A 20,800-nucleotide genomic window follows, 5' to 3' on the forward strand; every position below is an offset into this window, starting at 1 on the left:
AATATTCCGAAACTTCAATTTTTTTGTCGAGGATATATTGTACATATATGTTGAGGGACGGGACGGCACGCGTGTCTTTCGTTACTCGAATTTTCAGTAGTTTGCATAACGTTAGGTGAAAGTCAAGCTGGAAAGGTAAGGGCCGTTTAACGCAACCCGTCCTGAGATCGAACCTCTCCCATGGAAAGTGAAATTCTTTTTTCCTCTTACCCGTTAATACGTGCTCGAATCTAACGAACACTTTTCGAAGCCTTTCGAAATTACCTTAGAAATCACTCTCCCTTCTTAATCTTCTGTATTATTCTATTTTTTAAGTTGTACGTACAGTTCTGGATATCACTTTTTATTTAATCGTAACATTTGCTAACTTTTAAATCAAGGTTATGATAATAATATTTTAATTAGTTAATGTATACCTATTTTTACAACTGTACATAATTTTAAAGAATAAGGATTTATTTTTATCATTATTTTACACTAATATTTTCAAGTAACATGTACTCATTACGACAATTACTTTTAGTCTTTGATAAGCTTTATATATTTCTAACATTTAACAATAACAATATACTTTACAATAATTGACAAGATCAATAATGAACATATATTTTTTCTTACTCGTATTTCATAAATAGTTATCATTATTTTAGACACTCGAAAGTTTCGTTACTGTAGAGCGAAAAGAATAGTTTTTAATTTTTTATTACACTAACACGTATTGCGTACCCAACATTTTCGTCTATATGATACAAAAAAGTTACACGATTGTTATTCCTTCTATTAAGTGTTGTACTCACTCTAATATTGCAAACTTTTATTTTTTTAAAGTATTTTTTAAAAGTATTTTTCAAAAGAAATACACAAAGTATAGTACAGCAGGTGCGCGTGAAGAAAAAACCCTGTGTCGATGTCTTCGGAACGCCTGTTTATCGATTTGCCCGGGGACGGTATACAATGCCTCTCACTGCACAACTTGTGTTTCCACCGAGAGAAGCGAGATCAGATTTCGAGGGACCGAGCCGCACGGCTCGCAAAGCGTACAGACTTAATCCGAAAAAACGAAACGTTGACCAACGATCGTGTTCGCTTCCGTTCAAATTTTTCAGATAATTGTAAAATTCCAAAGAAGAAACAATTATAACGAGAGATAGAAAACATCCATAATTCAAATAAAATGTGTATCGAGAAAGAGGTAAAACTCCCAATGATAACGTCATAGTGTTTATAAATTGACAATTCAATCGATTATTCTTGGAATCTAATGGAATTATTTCTAGAAATTAGAAAACATATATCTAACCACGTGTTCTATTATTTTTTGTCTACTAGAATTAATTTCTTAAGGTTAGTAATTTTTCCTTAAGTTAACATCGCAAACCTATAATACTCTCTTGATTGAAAATATTTTAATAAGTAATTAATATTAACCTCGTCGAGAATACTGACACGTGTGTACGCGTATCGTTGAAAATACTTTAAACGAATATTCGATATTTAAGAAATCGCTTAGATCAATTTAAGCAGAGATTGGAAAAAATGTTACAATATTTCGAACACCGAATAGAAATTAAACAACTTTTTATTTCCTCCTCGTTAAATAAAAATTAGAATTTGAATTGTAGAACGAAATATTTCACAATAAACACATAAAAATTTAACTGTCCAATAAAAGAAAACGATGCGAATAAATCACTCTATACACGTGTATGTTGGTTTTATTCAAATTTTTTAGTAGAATAAAATTGTACCTGTCTCTGAAACAATCTATTAAATTTTATTCATTCCATTAAATTTGAATTCTCGTGATACTACTTAACGAACGAGGGTTCGTTCGAATGTACAATTATCGATGAAACAAATGTAAGTTTTCTGTTAGAATATTCCAGCCAGGAGTGACGCCATTAACGAAAGAAACCCGACGGAATCGTTACCGACTTCGATGACCGCTCGAAGACTTTCGACGTCTCAAACCGAGCTTTCTATTTCACAAAAGTTACGCTCAATTTAATCACCCCCCAATTCTTCGTGAATGGAGATCATGAAAATTGCAAAGCTGAGAATATCAGGCTTATCTGTCACTCGATGGGAAATGAATGTTAGAACAAATGAATGCTAGAGGGAGAGAGAGAAAATATTCGTATCCAGTCGGAAATAAAACAAACTGCAGGCTTTCGAGAGTCCCGAGTTCTCGAAAGTCCGGACTCTTCTATCAGCAAGAGAGGTTAGTAGCCGTGGCAGAAAATAGGGGTTGGCACATAGAGAGCAATGGAGCCCGAGCCCTCCATTGAGAACCATCAAAGCGGCCCCTACAATCACTGGTGGAGGCAGGTCGGTTAACCCCGTATATACGGTATTCGAAATAATAATTTCCCACGTGTTATTAATCCTTTGTACGTACCGTTCGTGCATCCACTCTCGCTCTCTCTTGGAACTGTTTAGGCCTGTATTGTATTTCATTTTCAGTCGTTTACCACAACCGAATGCGACAAAGTGCGTATCGTCGTCGTAACATTGGTGAGACGATTCGTCGAACGTTAACGAACGTTGACGAACGTTAACGAACGAGCTTTCAAGATCATATCCCGTTTCTGGAAGAACGGGTCGAAGTTTAAAAAGCAACGGGTACGATTAAAAATAATCTCGCGAAAGAAACATTCGATCGAATGCGGTGACTGCGCACGCACGAATCGGCCGATAGCTACAAAAATTTGAAGCGCGAACAAGCACCACGCAAAACAAGCGGCGCACGCTCTGATAACTCCACGTTTTCCGATAGGTTAGGTCAGGGACTAGACTAGGAGCAGCTTCTCCGATCGCGATACGTGCGCTCACGTGACGTTTTTCGTTCATTCGTCACTGTCGCGGACAACCGAACTCACGGAAAGAATATCTATTTCTCGTTGTACGAAACGTTAAGAAATCCCCACGGTTAAATTGAGACATTAAAAGTGAATAATATAACCGAGACGTTAAGAACACACACTAGAAGGCTGTGTATCAACTGTAAGCGCTGCGTCCGACTCGCACGACTTTGTGTAAACAAAGCCACGTGACTGCAGGAGAATCTCATTGGCCGTTACGTATCTGACCAGATGTATGTATATATGTAATTCGATATGTAGTTAGCACGTCGAGACGCGAAAGGAATCGAGGAACTGTTAAAAAATAGACGACAGATATTCGACTAGAAAGGTATCGTAAATATCGAATCAATGTCTACCACCATTGTGCAAATTCTCATATAACCATCCCTTGCTAAAAAATCGATTTAAAGAAAGAATAAACTTTAAAAATCATATTACATTTATTCTAGTAACCATACAGTGCAATAAGTAGACGATAGGTTCGTTCTACTTTACCATCAAATTTTCGAGAATATAAAGAAAATGTTTATTTTAGGTCTCCCATTTCTAATGATGTACATAAATAGTAATTTGTATAAATTCCATCGTATCTGTATTTACTCGGGGCAAAGTCCTTTACCGTTTTGGCCTTGTCGCGGTCGCACGGTTTTGTTTACATAAAGTCCTTTAAATTGAACGCAATCTAATAGAAACGGGTAAAATTTTTATCTCGACCAAAATTTCGAACACAGATGGTCGATCCGGGTGAAATTTGGTAGCTTTTACGAGGATAGACGGTGACACGTTAATTCCAGTAATCAAGAAATACAATGTTCCGGGAACAATGACTTAACCTAATTGTTGGAAACCTTAGGATTGCTCGGAGAACGACGAACATTTATCAGTGAACCATTCTATCAATTTCATAGATTCTGGAGCCAACACTTATGCGATTGAGTGTCAGTGAAAACCACTGAGATTACGACTTCAGAGAGGCGGAGTCTGGGGAAGCAATTTGGATTATCACCTTCGTGAATACCTATGGCGAAGAGAAGCTGAGAAGAAAGGATTTGATTTGTTCGCGGAAATAATTCGATCGATCTGAGTTACCGGCCATTATTATTCTGTACAAATGTTACCGATATTCGCTATTGTCAATCAAGAATGTAGGTTACTGGTGGTGCCAGAGAAATTTCCGGTGCGCTCTGAGACGGCCAGCAATGGCGGTGCGTAGCCAAAACAATATTCTTTGTATCTTCTAAACGCATGGATTATCGAAGCTGAAATTTCGAATTTCTCTTCGACCACCATCAATACCCTACGGAATTTTATTCATATTTCGTTTATCGATTAAAAAATACCCTTTCTTGGAAAAAAATATAGAGCGCCATTGTCAGTACGCATAATTGCATAAAGATTGCCACACAATATTTTATAAAAATTAACAACAACAATAACAATAAGTTGAAATAATAATAATAATTTGAAATGGTAATAATAATTTGAAATAATAACAATAATTCGGAATGATAATAACAAAAATTTGAAATGGTAATAATAATTCGGAATGATAATAACAATAATTTGAAATAATAACAAGTGCAGGTACATCTCGAAAGGTATAGTAAATGAAGGCAAAGTACACTGTCACTGTCCCTACATTCATGGTAAGGCAAAGTGAAAGTTATGCCGACTGAGTTTGCACATGTAGCAAAACAAAGTCAAAGCCTCTTGTTAAAAGCCCAGAAAGAACTTTCTAGTCGAAAGTAGAGCCGATATAAAAACGATGTGACTATACAAGCGGTAGATTGAAAAATTTATTTTGCTTGCAAAACAAATAAGAAACTACACCCTCGCCAGTGGTATCATTTTTTTAATTTTTCTTCAGAGTCGTTAAAGAGAATAATAATCGATACTGTCACCGAAACGGAATTGTATAAATAAAACATAGATTCAACTATTGAAAAAATCGACGAGGAAATGATAATTGAAGACTTGGGAGAGGATTCCATAGAATCAGAGGCATTAGAAGTTGAATTACATCCCAGCTCTTGGCAAACGGTGGGGCATCAGGCGGCATTGATAAGGATAAGAAGGAGAAACTCCTGAAAAGATATAACAAACCGACAGGTCTGGAAACCCCGATCTTAAATCCGGAGATCGAAGCAGCTATGTCGACAGCTGTCAAGAAGCGAGACAACTATATGAAAGAGGTGCAAGACCTTGCAGGATCACCGGTGATAGCCATTGGATCTCTATCATCTAGCTTACCAAAAATTTAGACATGATTGACTTCGTCCGAAAAACGAATATAGTTTTAAAAATTTTCCACAATCAGCCTCCATGGTTCCATGGGTTACTGGGAATATTAAAACAGTGCTGGTAAACACAAAATCTGGCGTATGATTACTGAAGGAGGATTAATGTATCAGATAATGTTAGTGCAAGGTACTACACAATATGTTTTGTAATTTAAAAATACAAGCTGAGACAAAGTTCAGCAAAGACAAACAATCTGGAAACCAAAAGGGTCCGCTGGGAAGAAGGCTGCTCTGGGAAGAAGGACCGACAAATATTACAATCAACGCCGGTACAATTCCAAAATGAAGTTCAAGAAAGTAGGTCTGAAGGAGAAACGAAAAAAAACAGAAGAACAAGTATAAGTAGGTACCGCTGGGAGTATAAGATACTGTATGAAAGAATGGCAGAAAAAGACAAGATAATTTTATGTTAAACGTGATGCGTGGTTACTGACGATTTATAAATACCAAGATATTTACTACCGCTTACTAAATTTTAAGAAGAATTTTCTTATTTAAAAAGTTGAAAATAAAGTTGTTTGAAATCGTAAACTATTTTCAGACAATTATGAAAAGAAAAACAAAAAAAAATAAATTATTAATAATAATAATAGTAATAATAATTTAAACGAATAAACTTTAAATATAGAATAATATTGGTAGCGAGGGGAACAAACGAGCTAGCGTGTTATAGGTTTTCGTTTTGGTACAATCTTAACGTTGTGACACCTACAAGACTGATGGGAAACTAGATCTGTAATTTCTTCGAACGGGGCCCGAAATATAATTATTATTGAAGTTTACCTTTACGTAAATTCGTTCGATCTCAAATTGATAGGGGCATCCTAAAGCGAATATAAAACACATATATTTCTTGTTGGGAATTCGTCGATGGTCGTAACACGATATAAACATCACGGGTGCACCTCTAATGAAAACGGTCGAACGCAAGTGGAAAGCCGTCCTTCGTGTCGTCACCCCAGCTTTTCTTCTCTACTTCCCCCTGCCCTCCTTTCCACCCCTCTCGTTCCAGCTCTTTCTCGACGTTCCTCCTCGTTCCCCTTCTGGCCGCGCCATCGACTTTCCTAGGGATCTCACGGATAATATATAGCTTTCATTCCTAAACCATACACATCGTATTCTCGACGACTACGGTAACTTCTAATAAACAATAAATTTGCTACGCGATAATTAAGCGCGCTGTTTTCATTTTCTCTCCCTCTTTTTCTCCCCTATATTTCTCGTTGTAAATGGAAGACAATGCTTTATGTATTTGGAATATCGTCGATCGTTAACGACGCCTGCCGACGGTCGTCGAACGAAGCTTGTCCTTTCTCCGATGTTTTCGTTGGTAAACGGACGCATTGGTTCGTGGAATTGAGACGAAGAGATCCGAGATTCGCAACGCAAGTCCAGATACAGTTTCCTTCGACACGGACGGAAAGAAGTGAAAGTTAATTTTTAAACGGGCCGCTTACAAAAGCGTGATTGCACAGTTAGCCAATCGGGCGATCATTGTTTTGAACCAAATGATAGATCCCAGCAAAGCTATCATTAAAGCGCGGTTACGTAATCGACTCGCGTCGAACCTTTGCATCTTTCTCGCGGGACGAGCGTGTGCGTAACGGTGACCGTGCTGCCGCCACTGCACGAGTGTTATTAATACATGTCGAAGATCGTGTGCCAACAATCGTGATTTACTGTCAGTCAACCACTACCATTTATGTGTACTCTGTCAACATTAACTTCTCCGTTGGAACGCATTCATCATTCGTGAATATGGCAATTAAGATGCAAAAATGGCACTTCTTCGATCTGCGGATCTGTTTTATCGACGAATGCAATACTTTTTACAGACGATGTTTTTATTTCGTAGTGACGTAGTACATCTTTTTTCGTGTTTGTGTTTTGTCAAGTAAAATGCTCTTCGTTTAAAGTGACCGTAAAGTATTTACTCGTATCGACGAAAATCCTACGAATACATAACCCCTTTTTGTATTTGTTACAAGCGATTATTTTTGTTTGTATTCGCGACAGAAGTTGCTTTCTAAACACTTCATTCGCGTAATTGTAAATACCTATTACGAAGAAGATTTCTAACACGGAGTTAATCGTACCAACCGATATGAAACATTAATGCGAGTGAAATTAGATTTTACTATTGTCTGCAGCTTGTTGGTATAAGGTTATAAACGTTGACGTTTTCCACTCAGCTACGAGCTGTTCGTGGTTCAGAAAGTAATGTTCTGAGACGGTTTAACGCATCAAAGCAGAGCAATCGTTTGTCGAATGAGTGGTACTCTCGTCTTTATTTTCAGTGGCAACGGTAGTTATTTTTAGGTGGCTTTAGTCACCTTCGAAAGTGCCTTCTCGTCGAACAGTGTGTTCGACATATCCATACTCTAATCTCATACAATTAGGCGCAGAGCCGCAGTAGTTAAATCGTGCAACATTAAATCCGTTTTTCAATCACCTAATCATTGTTTACGATTCTCGTTCGCGTATCATATCGGTCGTACAAACATTGACCTTTGCAACCACTTAACGTCCTGTGTACAGAGACTCTGTTTTACAAGATCGTGAGAGGTTAATAAAAATTTGGAAAATATCTTAATTAATTAACGGTAGTCGAAATGTTTTTTCGATGTGTGCAAATTGTTAGTATGTCTTAACAGTCTTACTCTACGGAGAGCGAGAAACAAATAATTAAGTGATTTATGCGATTGAATATGTATAATTTTTTTTTTAATTTAATCTTCGCCCAGAATTCTGTTCTACTCGTTGCAGACTCGCTTCTCGATTTTTCGCTCGCGCATGCGCATTCGATTCCAAAGAAATTACTAGAACAGAAAATAAATCTTTCTCGGTGTATCGAAGAAACGAACTGGTTCTTTTATTACCAGTGAGTCTTCCGCGGTTGCAAGCGTAACTATAAGGCGTCAACTCGCACCGGTCTTCTTGTATCCTTTCCCGTGATTACAATGCAGGGACGTACGATCCAGTGGCGTTGATAACAGTGTTTACAGAATCTGGCCTGACGTTATCTTCGCCAGCTTCCGCAATGTCCGTGCTTCTTTCATAAGCCACGCGGAATTTGTTAACCTTCCATTACGTCCGTTGACACGGATTAGCAAGATCTTATAGGCATCTCTATCCAGCCATATTAATATCCGCAATCACGATTGCGCTTATTTTCGAAAATTTGGTGCCACGTGACAACAATATTTCCATGTCATTTCAAGATGCTTCTACTTTTTTTGGAAAATTAGTGCCTTTTTTTTTATTGTGCATAAGATAAGACATTTATTGCCTATACACATTTGTCAACTATTGTCATTTTGAACGATAATGGAAAAATGTTGATATCTTTTTGTCTACGCTATAATATGAGAAGATATAGGATTTTATGAAATGCAAACAATATTTTTTACTTTTTATATCGAAATAATACTCTTTTTTATATATAAATTTTTAAGCAACGAGATTGTCCCAATCATCGTCGTATCAATGTTCCACAGAGTAGCGGAAAATACGATAACATTTACGTCTTGTATAAGAAATGAAACTTTGCATAGCTTTTAGAAAACTCAATCACTCGCGTCACTATGTTTATTTCACGTCTGAACATTTTATTTTTGTCGCGAACGCTACCGTTATTTGTTTGCGATTTTATTGCGTTCTCGTGTCTAAAATAATGATTACGGTGTTGCCAATGTCAATAAATATAAAATATATAGTTTACTAACAAGAAAAAATAGAATGCTTTTAGTGAACTATTAATGGAATAAGTAAAAAATGTCGATGACTGGGATAGTGCCGAAATTAGGTGCACTTATCACAGTTTTTTTGTTCTATAAAAGAGAAATGTGTTGTACATAATTATACAAAATTTTTTATTGCATTTTGATTAAAGAATCTTTGATTAAAGAAAAAAAATCATTTTGCAGAAGCATACACACGTACGTATGTGCGTACGTCTGTCGTCACGATTGTTTAAAAAAGACTGAACGAATTCCAATGAATTTTTCTTTTTTAACAAAATCAGTTTTTGTAAATTCTTTTAAATAAATCTTAATGAAAATTAAATTTTATATAATAAAGTTGCGTAATAATATTCTCTATCTTCCTTAAAAAAATTCTCCCTTCTTTTCTCATCGCTCAATTATATTTTGTTATGATCTATTATATTACTTTTTTTTTTATTGAATTCATTCGTAATGAAATAGTTACTCAAAGTCACTACAGCGAATAGTTAATCACGTTATGATAGACACTGCCAAGCCGGACGAAAATAAATCGTCCCCTCGCTCGCTGAGCGTATCCGAACGATGCGAAATAGTTGATTAAGAGGAACAAGGGTTCTACGATTTCGCACTCGTCAAATCCGAGTTGCTTTCGTCGGCAGTCTTCGTTGGTCGAAACCGAGCACCTCGAAAGTCAATTATATTTCGACAGTTGTACCAAATAAACAAATGTATATATGTATATAAAGAAAAATGTATATATATATACATTTATATATTTATATATATACACATATATTGTTTAGGAAACAGTAAATAAAATAATTTATAAAACTAACAAAGACAAGTAGGTCACAATACTTTCTGAGACGTCACTTTAATATTAATTCATTTTAATTGTTTATTAGAGAAAATAAAGAATAAGTTCACTTAACTTTTTCACGTAAAATTTGATTCTTTTCAAGATTTGTTGTAAGCATTTTTGTTTAATTTTTACAAATAATAAATGTACATCAGGAGAAACCATAAGACTATAAAAAGTAGTCATTGTTATCCGTGGACCGATTTTGCTCAAAATTGAACGAGATCTAGCGACGAGTGCATAAAAAAATACAGAGTGTATGGTAAAACTTGCAAACAAAAATATAATTGAAATTCATTTTTAAAGGTCAAAATGTGTATGGAAGTTTATAAAACGTATCTTCCCGTAAACGAAATTTTTTTTCGAAATTTTCCATTATTGCCACGACTTTCCTTCCTTGTGGGTCAGAAAGTAAAAATGTATTCAGCGACGAACTGCAATGTAATTCTCGCCTTTCCCTTCCCCCTCCCCTCCACCGCAGCGAGAAAAGTTCGTTTGTTCCCGGATGCGATGCTCTCGAGTGAAATTCAATTCAGGCCATGGAAATGCATTTTTCTCGCCGCTAAATTTCGTCGAACGGCCAACGTCTTCGAGCGATCCTCTGGATACGTTGTTCGTAAAGAAACGCCAGGTTTCAAGAACGCATTGGGAGTAAAATCGGCGTGCGGCGAAAAATAGCGCATTTAATTATAGGTCAAACGCGGGATTCCGCAGGCAGCTGTTTAAATAGCGACGTACTCGCTGCGCCGACCAACACGTTGCTTTTGAACTTTTGCAAAATTCGATCGGCGATCGGGCAGCCTCCTATTGCAATCAATTAATATCGTTGGGGAAAAAAACACGAGATTCTCGTTCTCTTCTTTGATCTGTTACTCCCTTTGCGGGCAGAAACGAATATCAATCGTTGCATTTTCTGATAATTATTTACTTACATATATGTTTGTTCCAATATGAAGAATTTAATTGATCGCAATAAATTTTGGTATAACAGTAGGTTGATATCTCAGAATAAATAAACAAAAGTTATACATCGTTATTTCTGAAACGACAATGATAAAAAAATAATTCTACAAATAACAATTTGAGTTATTGAATGGTAAGAAAATGACTCCAACTTAATTATTATTGAATGTTTCAACCATGCTATTTTAATCCTCTCTGGAATGGAATACAATATATATATTGGATATTCTATTAGTCATGAGTAACAAATCTGCCACATTCTACATAGTTATAAAGATAAGTGAAACATTTAAGAAAAAATCTAACCAAACGTACAAAATAATATGCATTTAAAAATAATTAGCTATTATTAGTACTAGTTTTCTCTTTCCTAAAATAAATATTACCTGCGAATAAAGACGTTATAAATGTTCCGTTGAAATTATTACGAATTCTTACGAAATATTATATTATCCTAGAACAATACGATATATTTTAACACGAAGAAGAATCAAAAGAAGGTGATCGATACTGTAAGTTTGACGAACAAATATCGTAAACGATACACGATCGAAACGTGAATACATAAAACGTCTTCCGAACGAGACTCGAAAATATTCAGGTACCTGAGGATTATTTTGTGTCCATTCCCCGTTTCTTCCTTCGATCCTATCGACTTTGGCATCGTAGCTCGCGAGACAATAAAAACAATGTGCTCGGATGAGTAATCCTCCTTCGGATACCTCAGCCAGCTAATTGTAAGAGACTTCAGTGGCGCGAACAAGACAGAGATACGGCAGTCGCGTGCCAGAGGAAAGGACGAAGAGAACAGTGACCCGTCCGTTGTTCGGTGAGACGCTGTTAGTCATACGCATACCTGCCTACTTAGGGAATTCGAAGCCAAGTATGGCAAGACCTCGTGTTATCTGAATCGATGGTTTCGTCGACGTACAATGTTTCGATTGCTGGAACCCTCGATCGTGACGATCGTTCGCGACGCGAGCCACGAATATACGTACGACTACGAATACCGTTGTGTTAGTTACTTTCACGATTCGCAGTTGCAGTCGTTAGCAGAAAATCTAGGAATATTTTTATCCCTAAATTCGCCAATAATACGCAAACGAAATTACTAGGAATAAGGCTTGCATAGCAGACACGTTCCACGAAAGGACAAAGTTGGATGTAAATAGAAGCTATCACGTGACCAAAATATGATTGGTTCGCTGTGTCGACTCGGCGCTCGAGTCGGAGATTCGTCATAGGTTCGACGGCCCGTGGATCGGAACTCGAATAGACGAGACGATCGATTGAAAATCGACGATAAAAAGTAATAAGGAAAATTATTAAAATTTTTTCTTTCCTGGATAATAAATCTATAAGTGACTCATAAGTTCTAGATACTTTAATTTCGTTCTAAATACATTCCTCTAGTCTGTGAGAGGTTAGTGATTCATACAATGTAATAAATGCGAGCAAAATTGAATACAGTGCACAAATTCAAAAATAGCGCGGGTAAATACCTGAGAGAAAATAAAATTGTCAGATTAAAATCGATTAGTGACTTTGTGTTAATGTGTCACGATCGTTAATACTCTTGAAAAGCGACGTTTAGAGAGAAAGAAAACACAGTTCTTAATCATGAATCATTAGTAGAAGCTATGAAAAAATAAAACCTCAGTATATCGTTAGTCGATGAAGTGTAGCCAGTTTCACGGCAAGCTGGTTAAGAATCATTGCACTAAATGTGTCATACACTCGTATGTATTTAGGAATGATTCAATGACGTATAGATTCCTTGTGAACGATATCGCGAAAAATGAAATGAGTCATTATTGTCTCATTTCAAAATAGCTTGGATAAAAATACGTTCTGAGGCAACAATATTGCGGTGACTATACGCAACTATTTTAAGGGTAAGGTTATAACGAATCTGTGGCTTAAAACGCGTTGATAACCTATAAAATCTGCTTTCAAATTTTCCTGGATGTTTTAACCTAACCAGAGGACTAAAATTTGTTTGGAAACAGCATCACTTTTTCATGATAAAATGCTTGATTAAAAAATCGAGAAAAAATTGACAAAATTTCAACGATTATCTGTCTCGTCCCTTTTCCTTTCAACATTCTTTTGGAAAGATACGCACCTCGACGGATAATCAATTTCTTCCTCAAATTTCACGTAATAATCGCGCTCCGGAGTTCTCTCGCTGTGCGTTCGCGGCTAATTATTTTTATCCACGTCGACGAGCTTATTAATTGAGCCACGAGAGCGACGCGTGTTTGGCCAGTACTCGTGTTTCATTATCCGCTGCTATCGTTTCGAATAAATTATAGCGGGGTGTAAAGTGCAGTTCTCCACGGTTCTGCATTATTGGCGGACCTGCGGTGTTGCGGCACGATGTTGCACAATCTTGTCATAGCGAAGACTGCTCGCGACGCGTCGTTGATAGGAGCATTCAACTCAAACCGATAAGATAATGTTCGTGATTAATTGCTTGGGTTCGATCCGTGGAATTTTGCACGCGAGATGTACGAACAAGACCGGTTGTGTCGTCTGTAATATGCACGCGGCCTAAATATCAAAAGAAAATATTCTTCGACCACAGCTAGGGGGCGTGAACGGTCATTACGACGTCCCCATACTTATGACTGGGACGAAGGGCCGCGCCGTCGGTAAATCTATACGCGTCAAAGTGTGCAGCAGGGTTTCGAGCGAACGACAATCGTGAAATAGAAACCGAAAGTATAATCCGTAAAACTATTTTCGAGGAGGATCAGGGAGCATTGAAATTGGGATTCTGTCCCATTCAATACGGCAAATTGTATTTGAAATTCAAACATTGTAATATACCTTATTGTGAGTTTGCAGTGGTTAATTGAATCTAACCTTGTTCCTTTGATTCATTTCGATCCTTTACAAGTTCTCATTAAATTATAGAATGCACGTTTACTTTCCTCGGGTATAATTCTACGAACATTGATGCAAAAATATTTTGTTAAATTACAGATCAAATTAATATTCCGTAAACAAAAATTTATGTCGCACGAAATTATAAAAATATAAAGTATATTAGTTTACATAAAAATTAATTGATTTATTTATAACGGTAATAAAAAAAATTGAACGAAAAGTATCTTTTACGATATAATGGATTGTGATTATACTTGCCGGTAACTGAATCGAACGAAGTATCGTGTTTTTCGTGTATCAGTGGTGTATACTGTGTAACCGAATGAACAAATTGAGTCGGGTACAACGTTGCTCCTTAACGCCACGAGAAAAAAGAGAAAAGTATCTAAGAGCTGTACTCGATGGATAAACCTTAGTTACAAGAAACATCTTGATGCGAGACCTATTCAACGAATTACCGCGAAATTGACCCGGAATTATTTTTTACTTCTTAAGAAACGCGAAACAATCATTAAACGTAAGCATCGACGACTCGAAGTTTTTTTTTCTAGGCATGTGTTCGTGCGCAGACAATCCTGTTTCCGCTGCTTTTCGAATAGATTGAACGATCTCACAAGGCGACACCGTCTGGAGTTACCTCGGTCGTAGTTCGGTCGATTCTCCGACGAAATATGTAGGTTGTATTTCCCCCCTTCCTGCTCCTATGTATTAGTGTACACATGCGACACGTGCGTAAAGGCGCGTATGTGTGGACGGCCGTGAACACGCATGCGTCCACGCACAGTAGGATGCCATTGGATGGCTGCATTGGGTCTCTCGACGTGTTCTCCCTCCGGGACTCACAGAGTCACGGTTTTACGTGTTCCTTCGGCTAATCGGAGGCGATCTTCATTTTCTACGATTAATCATCCTTCTTAGACTCCTTTACTATGCTACTTCATCGTGCTCTTTGAACACTATTATTTGATTCCGAAACGGAAACGGGGAGGATGCACCATGACGAAACGCAAATTCGAAACACTACGTGTTATGAAGTTATTACGTCGGTGCACGGTAACATTTTTTGTTTTACGATCGATCGGTAACCGATTTGAATTTTCCTATGTACAATCAAAACCTAATTTTCATCGAACGTTTCCGCGAACGTTTGCATTACCCTCATTATTGTAAATCTGAAACTATTCATACTTTCATAATACATTGGGTGAGGCATTTAAAACAAATCACTCAAACAACTCGTAATTTTGGCGATAACCAAAAATGCTTCGGATACATTTTGTTTGGTTTCAAAAGGGACATAACCCGACACATAAAGGAAATACGAACACCGAATTCTCTTTTTTTTGAAGGGACTAATATTTTTTTATATTTTAATTAATCGTTTTAAGATGTTCAATGACTTACGCTTCAAGGGCGTGCAAAATTGAAAATATTTGACTTCAAATATGTAGTATTAATATTATTCTAGAATTTAAAATGTAAATGAACATTCGAGCACGTTTTATACATATTTATCTGTATTCGTAAATGCTATTCGTCCGAGCCTCACCCTGTAAATGTTCGGAGAAAAGTTATCAGTTACAGACTTCGGCGATTCACGAGTATAAAGAAGGTCGATTATCCAGCAACAGGGTTAAACGTCAAATACTAGATGAATTTCAATTCCGATTGGCCGAACGACTCGCGCAGCCTTTGTTAACAGGCATATAATACTTGGTCGCAAATGTGAAAGCCAGCCGCTGTGACTTGGTCTACAGTTTTCTCTTGTACCCAATATTGCGCGAGATCGAGAAAAAAAAAATGGCCGAGTATAAGAGAGCACAGCGGAAAACAGGATCCAGATATGAGTAGGGGGTTAGGAGCATTGTCCACCTGTCCACCTTCGTTCCCCCAGCCGGCCGTGAGGCACCTGCGTGACGTCACACGAGGAAACAGCTGGTTGCTCCTTTCTTACTCCGTCTCTCTCTCGGTTTCGTGGACCTCTCACTTAGCGTTCCCACTCCCTTTCGTGCTTCGTCCTTCTGTCTGGTTGTCCTTTTCCCCCGCGTGCTCGGTCGTATGTTACCTCTCGCTTTCTTAGCTCGGTGTCTCTACTCCTTCGAGTTCGCTACTCCTTTCATTGTAGCAAGATCCGTAGGCCCCCTTAACCTCGACGTCTATGGCACATAGAAGAGCACGCGAGCGGTTTTTAACCGTTCCATGTGCGAGAAAGAGGGCGCTCACGCTTGTCGATAACTTGTTCGAAAATACAAGGGGGCGTGATCGACACTTGTCATCTATTATGTGTGTGATATATAATAGATGTTTAATACTTTTATTGTTTGCTCTCCTTTCTTGAGAGCTCTTATCAGGCGGCATTATTCCGACTTAAGGTTTACGATTGCTCGTCCAAAGTTGCTCTACAAGTTCGGCAACATCAACAGCATTTACCTGGTTAATCGGAAAAAATTGAAACTACTCTGATATGTCCAATCACATACGTGGTTTATTGGGTGTGTAAATTGCTTTATTCATTTAGACCAAAAGTTTGAAAGATTAGTAAACGACTAAAGTAAATATTTCTACTTAGATATTAATATAGATTACTAGAATTATTTTTTGTTAATAAGTATATGTAATCTATAAAGAAAAATATACTGGTTTATTTTTACTTATTACTTTTGCGAAGTTATCATTTGCATATGATTAATCATATGGCAAAAAAAGGTTACGGGGGCAGTCTGATAATTTCAGATAGAAATATCGATTTTTTTTATATTTTTTCAAAGATTAAAAGTATCTTAAAAGTATTATCTCTTTATATGCTCTAATACTGTACGCTAAAACTTTGAAACCATGTTTTTCGAAACAATATTTCTCGGTATGGTGTGCATAATATTTTAAAAAGTTAATTGGTCGAATACCTTTTTACGATTACTATTTTTTTTTTTTTTTTGAAAATAGTTTTACAATATACATATAGAAATAGACCTCGGTTCTGCAATTTCTATTTCACTGTGAACGACGCTGGAAGTGCACGAGAAACATTGAGAGCAGTATGCGTTTGAGAACGTGTCGCCCAGGATTTCAGAACACGCTCAAAAGTGGTTGTGTTCTCGATGGACGTTGTGTCTCTGTCCCTCCCTGCTTCTCTTTCATTGTTTCTACGCATTGTAACTTTAAGTAATCCATGCGCGATCCAACGTATACGGATTTCGTAAACGTGTCGGGGAAAGCAAGCGCGGTGGTATTGCATTTTGCTTGGATTTTACGTTCTACCTGTTTCAAACATTGGTGTGCTCGTACGGAGACGGAGAAAGAGAGGAATAAAGGAAGGTTGGGAGTAGGTGCGTTTCGTCCTGGATCTGCTATGCAATGGACTGGTCGGTGAGGTTAGGTTATACGCAGGATCTATATATCGGAATCAATGGCTAAGCAAGAACTTACGAAAGTGGGATCAAATTAAAAGTGGTTAGAGCGTGTAAGGTGTCACAACAAAAAATATTTCTCCCATGATTGTCTTAAAACGAAATAAAATTCCGTTCGTGAAACGAAAATTTTTAATCAATCGATTTTCCGAATTAACCTGAAACGGAAGAATTATTCAAAGCACCAGCAATATTTTTTGCCTCGTTTGACCGAGCATTCTTCGTCGAAAACTTATTAGGTGCTCTGGCCTTCGAAGGCTTCTTTCAGACCCTTTAAAACGTCGTATCTTCGCTGACCTTGGGACCACCAAAAAACCAATCGATATACCCGACGGGAGAAACTCGTATATCCACGTTGTTATCGGTGAACAGTTCAAAGCAAGACGAATTTTAAGCTCCGTCAAGAATTCGGCGAAGTTATGCTTCCTCGAAGTGCCACGATGCGGAAAGAAAAGCAGACACACGCTTGTACGTGCTTTGTACGTTTCCGAGAAGTGCTTATTTAAAATCGTTTTCTCCCCGTGATCGAAATTAAGCCGTGTTCTAATGCGCGTCTCTCCCGCACTTGATTTTCCTCGTTTATTACTTCGCCGCGAAGTCGTGGAAAGAACCAAAAGTAATACAAAGTTATTAAATGTAAACCGGACGGAAATCGTATTCAACATTTCTGAAGGTTAGGTCATTCGTTATGGAACTCGGCAAAGAATCGTTTCCTAATCGCTGTAACGTTGTTCCAGGAAGCGATAAGGTGAACGTGTTACCAGTGCGACCGTTGCATTCCTAATACCCACGAAATTCTGTTTTCATTAATCTCACCGTCTTACCGTCGTTCGTCACGAAACATCAAATAACACGAGAAAAGCACGGAATTCAGGTGTGTATCTTTTACGGTGCTCGTGGGGCTAGGAAAGAACCTAAGAAAAAGATTTGTCGGGGCCGAGTAAAAACCGCGAGCGGCTCGCTTATCTCGAAAATGTGCCACATGTTATTCGCAACGTCCGTCTTTGTCTGACCCTCGTGTCACCATACTGGTCGATGTCCCTCTCCTTCTACGAGTTCCCGCGCGCTGTACGAAGCGAAAGAGAAGGAGAGTGGTGCGCGCGCGTGATGCGTGTATGTGTGTGCGCGAGGGACAGAGAGGACGGACGTAGAGGGGAGAGTTCGTATCTCCATTTTCGTTCCGCTCGTGCGGAACTCGTTCCTCCTTCCCATACCTTTCGACCCGTAGTGCCTTCCTTTTCCAATCGCCCGATTCCGTCCCTGTCCCTTGTGCACGCCCGAGGTTTCTCCCCTCGGCGAATAGTGCGACCGTACATAGGGTGTCTCGAAAATGTTTCTCAGACTTCGAGATGTTCACGGTTGCTAACAAAACCGATACTCGGGCGGGCGGATGTTCCTGCCCGGCGATGAAAAAATTTGGGGTCTCGATGCTCATCCTTAACTCGGGCAATTGGTTGATCGAGTTTGTCGGTGTTTTATGATACTTTTTCGAGTGGCACGCCAGCGAGAGATCCATCGACTGTAAATGGGTGCAAAATTGTTAGAAAGGCGGACCCATAATTGAATCTATTACCTTTTAAAGTACGGAACAAATACGTTGACTGGTCGATGCTTGGTAGGTTGATTGTATTAGTCGCAACAAGATGGCGGATTTTATGCATTTACGGCAAACGCTAATTGTGGAGAACATGCGTAACAAGATGTACGGTGATAAATGATCGATGAATTTATATAATCGTGTTAATATTTTATTTCGCGTAAGTGTATATATTCTGCGTAAGTTTTACGCAATATTTTCCATATTCGCGTAAATCATAAATACATAAAATCCGCGCTCTAGGCATGACGTATACATGTTATAGAAAATCGTTTAGAGTGGCTACGTAGAGCATCTTTGAGGGAAGAACGAGAAAGCGATGCCCGCGCTTACCCGTGTTTATCCGCTTGGCAGCTTCTTGCGTTTGACAATGTTTACAAACATTCGCGGACGGATAACGAAGAAATCGTCATTATGCGCGTTTTGTTTATTATTTCGATATTATCGTATGCACAAGGAGAAAGTAAGGTTACCATTTCTGGAAAATAAGAAAAAAGTACAAAATAAGGATGTACGATTCTTCTAACCGCGTTAAATTATTTTTAACCTTCGATTGGTATCGTCGCAAAAATTAAATTAAATCATAAATTATAGAATAAGTAACCACACACGTTGCAAGTACTTTTGCGACAAATGTACACGAAAGAAATCAATAATTCGAGCTTTAACAAACCCTGTAATATAAAAAAGGAAGATAGAATGATAAATTAAGTTAGACGATCCGATGTTTTTTTTATTTTCGTCGTTTCAAGAGTGCATTTCAATAATCGAGAAGTAGCGAGTAACTCGATTGACCAATAATAATTGGTAAATCAGTTCGAGGGTTTGAATAATGTCCTTCGATACTGGAAAGAGTCCTTTGTGCATAGACAAAGTGTTCTCAAAAGCTTCGGTATACGGATGACGATCGAGACGTTAAAGAGTAACCTAATTTCGAAGCTATCGAGGAAGGAATGAATTTCGTTCACTAGTCAGAAATAAACGTGGAAAGGGCATTCAAAAGGGTTCGAAAGCAATTGCAGCGCTATCTTTGGAGCTCCCTACTTCCCGGACGCCTCTTGCGCACCCGAGTAGAAGGGCATACACACGCGTATGCACGTTTACACGTAGCACGTGCATCCTTCGCATCGAACCTCGTCGTCGCCCGATGTCGTCATCGAGGGACGCGAAGCGCCTCGTTCTCTCCGAGCTACGTTAAAACTACAGTTAATTCTCCCGATGGACGCGTGGCGCTGCTGAACCGTGTACGCACGTAAATGCGTCCATACGTGACGATTCTTCATCGATAAGAGATCGTTTCTAAGTGATTTTCAATGCACGAATCAGTGACACTCAACTCGGCGTTTTTTTTTTCACTTCGCGAAGGATCCATTTACAATACGTTTCACGAAACTCGGGGCAAGAGAAAGCTGAAACGTAAAATATTTGCGTACCGACTCGAACGACGGAATTTCTGACAATAAAATCTCTACGCGCAGTAGAATTCGCAATATCGAAATCGTCCAACAGGCGGCCTCGCACAATGGAAATTTCATGCGAAAACAAATCGGACATTTTCTTAAGAACTAATCGTGCACCGTAATCGAATATCTTTTTCGAGAAATCGCTTCGAAATGTTCGCGTGATTCGGAATTTACATACTTGCGTTACTGTTTACATACTCGAGCGACATTATCGGTATCAGATAAAAAGTATTTTCGAAACAGTGTTTTAATTAGTCGTACGTAGAATATTATCGATGTTATTAATTATTGACTCGTTCCTTAGCTTGTTCCTTGATCGAAATAGGGCGTATTCTAATCGTGGAAACTTATTTAACTAAAATTAAAAGAAATTAAATAGATTAAATACCGTTATATGCGTGACGAATATGCGGAACCTCTTCTCGCATTCTTTTTTTCACCTCGGGTCTCTGTTCACATGGTGAGCAGCGTTTGCCAAACAATCGTCGCGAAATAGTCAAACAATACGTTTTAAGTACGCGTTTACATTGCGACACACGCCGGATCGCGATAAGGAGCACGTACTTCGTACCGAGCTACGGAATGGAATATTGTTCTCCGCAGATCGCAGGGACCGTCGATTTGCATCTGTATTCGTACGAATTCCATTTTAAGGCCGGCCCGCAATCGCAATCTCTTCAATTTCTCCGCTATCTGTTTTAACTAAATCACGCCGGGAGAGTTGCTCGAC

The 20,800-nt window shown here is 38.2% G+C and overlaps 1 protein-coding gene, 1 long non-coding RNA gene and 1 pseudogene across 3 annotated transcripts in view; 1 reads left to right on the forward strand and 2 right to left on the reverse strand.

The window, feature by feature from the left end:
* LOC143146612 (uncharacterized) overlaps positions 1-20,800 on the reverse strand; it is a 128,512-nt gene that overhangs the window by 57,935 nt on the left and 49,777 nt on the right. The window lies entirely within an intron of this gene.
* On the forward strand, positions 2,858-6,325 carry LOC143146944 (uncharacterized; annotated as a pseudogene). The gene is made up of 2 exons (XR_012992122.1): positions 2,858-3,094; positions 3,773-6,325. The product of XR_012992122.1 is annotated as an uncharacterized LOC143146944 (transcript).
* Positions 18,006-20,718, reverse strand: LOC143146948 (uncharacterized). Its single transcript, XR_012992123.1, has 3 exons — positions 20,710-20,718; positions 20,459-20,645; positions 18,006-18,529 (listed from the first exon to the last, which is right to left on the reverse strand). It is a non-coding gene; the product is annotated as an uncharacterized LOC143146948 (long non-coding RNA).

This window comes from Ptiloglossa arizonensis, chromosome 5 (genome assembly GCF_051014685.1).
Source record: "Ptiloglossa arizonensis isolate GNS036 chromosome 5, iyPtiAriz1_principal, whole genome shotgun sequence".
Classification (NCBI taxonomy): domain Eukaryota; kingdom Metazoa; phylum Arthropoda; class Insecta; order Hymenoptera; family Colletidae; genus Ptiloglossa; species Ptiloglossa arizonensis.